This window comes from Macaca thibetana, chromosome 5, assembly GCF_024542745.1.
Source record: "Macaca thibetana thibetana isolate TM-01 chromosome 5, ASM2454274v1, whole genome shotgun sequence".
NCBI lineage: Eukaryota > Metazoa > Chordata > Mammalia > Primates > Cercopithecidae > Macaca > Macaca thibetana.
Genome location: NC_065582.1, coordinates 59780040 through 59786502, shown reverse-complemented (window position 1 = coordinate 59786502; position 6463 = coordinate 59780040).

Genomic DNA, 6463 nt, shown 5'->3' with positions numbered 1-6463 from the left:
CTTTGAAAAGTCCTTCCAAATGTAATTCTCAGGTTTATTTCTCCTGTCTCTTAATTTGTCAACAGTAGCCCACTTCTGATTAGTGTTTTTAAGGTGTAGCCTCTCTGCTACTCTACTTCTTTTGGGGTCCACTTCAAATGCCATTAACTCCATTATAACTTTTTACAGTTTCATAACTGTATATATATATGTATAGTCTCTTGATCATGTTAATTTCTTTGTAAAATTTTTCCCTGAAATATGTTAATAGATTCAATAGAATATGCATCTCTGCACCTCCATCATATAAAGGGCTTTGCTGATTGTCATGTGTGAATGGGAAGTGTGTGGACAGGTATACTGAGTAACAGGAATCATGTCACCCATGATTAATCTTTTCAAAAATGTAATCAATTTTATGTTTATTCCCTCATTTGCCCCCACCAGATATAAAATTGAGTGCTCTGATGCCAAGGATGGTGAGTTACTCATCTTTCTATTCCAGGCTGTAACTCTCATGAAAAAGATAAACATTAAATACTTGCTAAATTTTATCAATGATTCTACTTAGGCTGTATGGATTTATAATTTAGTTTCCAGCAAAAAGGGAAATATCTATCTATCTATCTATCTATCTATCTATCTATCTATCTATCTACCTACTTACCTATCTATCTGCCTAGCTGCTTACCTATCTGTCTATCAAATATTTTTCTTCCAATGGTGATGCAATTGAAGAATTACTTAGGGCCACATCACTACCAGGGAACACAAATGCTGACAAATAACTATTAATATTCTTTTGATTTGATTTATCAGAAAACATTTTTCCCCTAAACTGGGAAAGAATTTAATGCCTTCTAATAGGATAAAGTGACTGCTAAAAATACTGCAGGTTCTTTTCACTGAAGACCTAGACTATTGGATCAGAAGCTCCTGCCATTAACAGCCTTAGTGTAAGTGCCTTTCACAAAGTGGATGTTACACACAATTTGAACTAATTACTTTGAATGACTATTGGTATTGAAAATGGCATATTTTCAGTGAAATTGAATGAGGCATTCTAATTTGTCTTCAAATTCAGTAAAATTTCAACTAATAGGAAAAAAACAGGGAGATATGCAATTCATATGCCCAATAATTCTTTAGCTAAGTATTCTCTACATTTGCTGTTTTCTATTTCCCTTTATTACCCAGTCTAAACCAACTTCTACTGCTTCTCCCATGATAGCTGGAGTTGAACATTTGCTGAATCTTGTAAGCATGTCTGCTATGAAATTAAAAATAAGTGTGGTTTATTTGAGATGATCTTATATTTTTGTAGTTGCTTTTGGGATGTGGGGTTTCAATAGCACACATTATCCCCAGCTTCTGTTTCATTAATTGACATTAAATACACTATGAAACTAGTGCTAAAGTGGACAATTCAACAATTAAAGAGACAGTAAATAGAGATAGTATATTTACTTTACCACTGCCTTCATTATTCTAAACCTCCTAACAGCAGCAATAAAATATTTTAGCAAGAGTTTCCAGATGCAATAAGAATTTAATTTTCTTCTCAGAAAGAGGAACTTGTTTATAACTCACTAGAGAAGACTGAGCTTATAAGATATTTAATTGTTCTTATTGTGATAAAATTCGGGCCCAGAGTAATTTATTTTCTCTTTCAATGTGGAAGATACACATAAAGCTAAATAATTGAAGTAAAAATTAATAGGATTGAGTTACAAATTGTTACTTTGGGAATATTGTAGTGATGGTTTCAATAAAATATACATATCTGCACCTCCATCATATAAAGGGCTTTGCTGATTGTCATGCATGAGTGGTAAGCACATGGACAGTTATGCTGAGTAACAGGAAGCAACTTTTTTTTCTTTTTTCTTTTTTTTGAGATGCTGTTTCCCTCTTGTTGCACTGGATGGAGGGCAGTGGCACAATCTCGGCTCACTGCAACCTCCACCTCCCAGGTTCAAGTGATTCTCCTGCCTCAGCCTCTCAAGTAGCTGGGATTACAGGCATCTGCCACCATGCCTGATGATTTTTTGTATTTTTAATAGAGACAGGGTTTCACCATGTGGGCCAGGCTGGTCTCGAACTCCTGACCTCAGGTGATCCACCCACCTCAGCCTCCCAAAGTGCTGGGATTATATGCGCGAGCCACTGCACCCAGCCGGAAGCAACTTTTATCTATACTACATTCACACCGGTGGTGAGGCTAAACACCCCATTTACATATGGGACCTGCTTTTCAGGGAATCACCCTACATCTTTGCTTTTTAAAAGCTACCCTTGTACTGACTATGTAGTTCATTTAGCGTTGCTTACTACAGGGGATTTTTAAGCTATTGGTCATATTGCCTGTAAAGAACTGTTTTTCCCCAAAATTATTCAATGTTAGTCACAGTAGCAGAAATTTGAAGAACATAATTTCTTTTTTCTTTGAGATAGAATCTCTTTTTCTGTCACCCAGGCTGGAGTTCAGTGGCTTGATAATAGCTTACTGCAGCCTCAAACTCCAAGAGGGCAATTCTGCCTTGGCCTCCCAGAGTGTTGGTATTACAGGCATGAGCCACTGCTCTTGGCTCATAATTTCCATGTAGCCATTTCCAGTGGCGTCATGCTGTATATGTAGAATTTAATTATTTTTTAAATACTCTTTTTTAAAATATTATACAAGTGAGGCATAGATTTAGAAACTTGGAAAATGTTTACAAATGCATAGAACAAAACAACATAATCTTGAAACACGTTGACAACATTTTAATGTATTTTTTGCCACTCTTTTTACTTGCATGTGCACGACCGTATATGCATGCATTGAATCTTGCATTTCAACATATAATGTGCTGGACAGTATGGGATGTGTATACACATACACACACACACACACACACACACACACACACAGCATTTGAATCTTGCATTTTTATGTTATATTGTTACCGGAAATGTCCCCATGCCATTAATTTTAACAAAATTACACGAATGGCTTCATAATAGATTGATGTTAGATATACTTTAATGCATCTGTTCATTTCTCTATCGTGAAACGTTGATTGTTTTCAGTTTGTATTACCACAAATTCTATTGTAATGAATTAACTTCTTTTTTTTTTAATACTGAATTTTATTTAAATATTGTAATTAGAATACAAGTTCCAGAATAAAATTGCAAAAGCTGTTTTTATCACCTCAAATGCAAGGAATACATATAATTCAGTTGCTTTTCACATAAATTGTAGACCACATGGAAGGTCTGTTGAGTAAGAATATCAGTTTATAGATAGACAACTAAAAGTTTCATTGACGGTCATGTTATAGGATATCTTTCTTACAATAATATACCAAAATATAGTCCTATGTGAAGATTTATTTTGATTACTTGAATATATAGCCATGTATTTGAATTCAAAAAGTTCCAGCTTGTAAACAAATGTGTTTAGTTTGATTTAGCCAAACAATTGAGGTATGCTAAGAAAACGTAAATTTATCCCACAAGAATACGTGACTATAAAGATGAGGCTAATAGATTTTTCAGGACATGTTTTGAAGGCATATTGCTCTCCTCAAAAAATATAAGATCTCTATATTTTAATTATTTAATACATTTATTTGTTCGTTTTTCTTTATCTTCTTTCTGCTTCTAAGACTACCTACATCACACCACTCCCAAGTCTTTACACAAAGAAATTTGCATATGATGACTCATTATTCTCTACAGGCTCAGGCCTACAAATTAGCATACATAAAAGAAGTTATGGTCATTAATTACAAAACGGGGTTATTTTATACCATTTTCTTAATCTCATTTCCCAACAATGCATTGTGGCAATCCTTTCACATTAACCTGTATAGATCTAATTTATTCTATTTAATAAATTATCTTATTGAGTAGCTGTGCCTTAATTTATTATCCAATTATATCTTGATTTGTATTCAATTTTTGTTTCTTTTTATCTATTACAAGGTAACAAACTTATGCAAAGGTTTTATACTTACAAGTGTTTTGTTTCTCTGTGAGGAACACCTAGGAATGTAATTTCTGGGTTAAAGGCTCAATGTATTTTGTATTTTATTTTATTTTATTTTTATTATTATTATACTTTAAGTTCTAGGGTACATGTGCATAACGTGCAGGTTTGTTACATATGTATACTTGTGCCATGTTGGTGTGCTGCACCCATCAACTCGTCAGCACCCATCAACTCATCATTTACATCAGGTATAACTCCCAATGCAATCCCTCCCCCCTCCCCCCTCCCCATGATAGGCCCCGGTGTGTGATGTCCCCCTTCCTGAGTCCAAGTGATCTCATTGTTCAGTTCCCACCTATGAGTGAGAACATGCGGTGTTTGGTTTTCTGTTCTTGTGATAGTTTGCTAAGAATGATGGTTTCCAGCTGCATCCATGTCCCTACAAAGGACACAAACTCATCCTTTTTGATGGCTGCATAGTATTCCATGGTGTATATGTGCCATATTTTCTTAATCCAATCTGTCACTGATGGACATTTGGGTTGGTTCCAAGTCTTTGCTATTGTGAATAGTGCCGCAATAAACATACGTGTGCATGTGTCTTTATAGCAGCATAATTTATAATCCTTTGGGTATATACCCAGTAATGGGATGGCTGGGTCATATGGTACACCTAGTTCTAGATCCTTGAGGAATCGCCACACTGTCTTCCATAATGGTTGAACTAGTTTACAGTCCCACCAACAGTGTAAAAGTGTTCCTATTTCTCCACATCCTCTCCAGCACCTGTTGTTTCCTGACTTTTTAATGATCGTCATTCGAACTGGTGTGAGATGGTATCTCATTGTGGTTTTGATTTGCATTTCTCTGATGGCCAGTGATGATGAGCATTTTTTCATGTGTCTGTTGGCTGTATGAATGTCTTCTTTTGAGAAATGTCTGTTCATATCCTTTGCCCACCTTTTGATGGGGTTGTTTGTTTTTTTCTTGTAAATTTGTTTGAGTTCTTTGTACGTTCTGGATATTAGCCCTTTGTCAGATGAGTAGATTGCAAAAATTTTCTCCCATTTTGTAGGTTGCCTGTTCACTCTGATGGTAGTTTCTTTTGCTGTGCAGAAGCTCTTTAGTTTAATGAGATCCCATTTGTCAATTTTGGCTTTTGCTGCCGTTGCTTTTGGTGTTTTAGATGTGAAGTCTTTGCCCATGCCTATGTCCTGAATGGTACTACCTAGGTTTTCCTCTAGGATTTTTATGGTATTAGGTCTAACATTTAAGTCTCTAATCCATCTTGAATTAATTTTCGTATAAGGAGTAAGGAAAGGATCCAGTTTCAGCTTTCTACTTATGGCTAGCCAATTTTCCCAGCACCATTTATTAAATAGGGAATCCTTTCCCCATTTCTTGTTTCTCTCAGGTTTGTCAAAGATCAGATGGCTGTAGATGTGTGGTATTATTTCTGAGGACTCTGTTCTGTTCCATTGGTCTATATCTCTGTTTTGGTACCAGTACCATGCTGTTTTGGTTACTGTAGCCTTGTAGTATAGTTTGAAGTCAGGTAGCGTGATGCCTCCAGCGTTGTTCTTTTGACTTAGGATTGTCTTGGAGATGCGGGCTCTTTTTTGGTTCCATATGAATTTTAAAGCAGTTTTTTCCAATTCTGTGAAGAAACTCATTGGTAGCTTGATGGGGATGGCATTGAATCTATAAATTACCTTGGGCAGTATGGCCATTTTCACGATATTGATTCTTCCTATCCATGAGCATGGTATGTTCTTCCATTTGTTTGCGTCCTCTTTTATTTCACTGAGCAGTGGTTTGTAGTTCTCCTTGAAGAGGTCCTTTACATCCCTTGTAAGTTGGATTCCTAGGTATTTTATTCTCTTTGAAGCAATTGTGAAGGGAAGTTCATTCATGATTTGGCTCTGTGTTTGTCTGTTACTGGTGTATAAGAATGCTTGTGATTTTTGCACATTAATTTTGTATCCTGAGACTTTGCTGAAGTTGCTTATCAGCTTAAGGAGATTTTGGGCTGGGACAATGGGGTTTTCTAAATATACAATCATGTCATCTGCAAACAGGGACAGTTTGACTTCTTGTTTTCCTAACTGAATACCCTTGATTTCTTTCTCTTGCCTAATTGCCCTAGCCAGAACTTCCAACACTATGTTGAATAGGAGTGGTGAGAGAGGGCATCCCTGTCTTGTGCCAGTTTTCAAAGGGAATTTTCCAGTTTTTGCCCATTCAGTATGATATTGGCTGTGGGTTTGTCATAAATAGCTCTTATTATTTTGAGGTACGTTCCATCAATACCGAATTTATTGAGCGTTTTTAGCATGAAGGGCTGTTGAATTTTGTCAAAAGCCTTTTCTGCATCTATTGAGATAATCATGTGGTTCTTGTCTTTGGTTCTGTTTATATGCTGGATTATGTTTATTGATTTGCGAATGTTGAACCAGCCTTGCATCCCAGGGATGAAGCCCACTTGATCATGGTGGATAAGCTTTT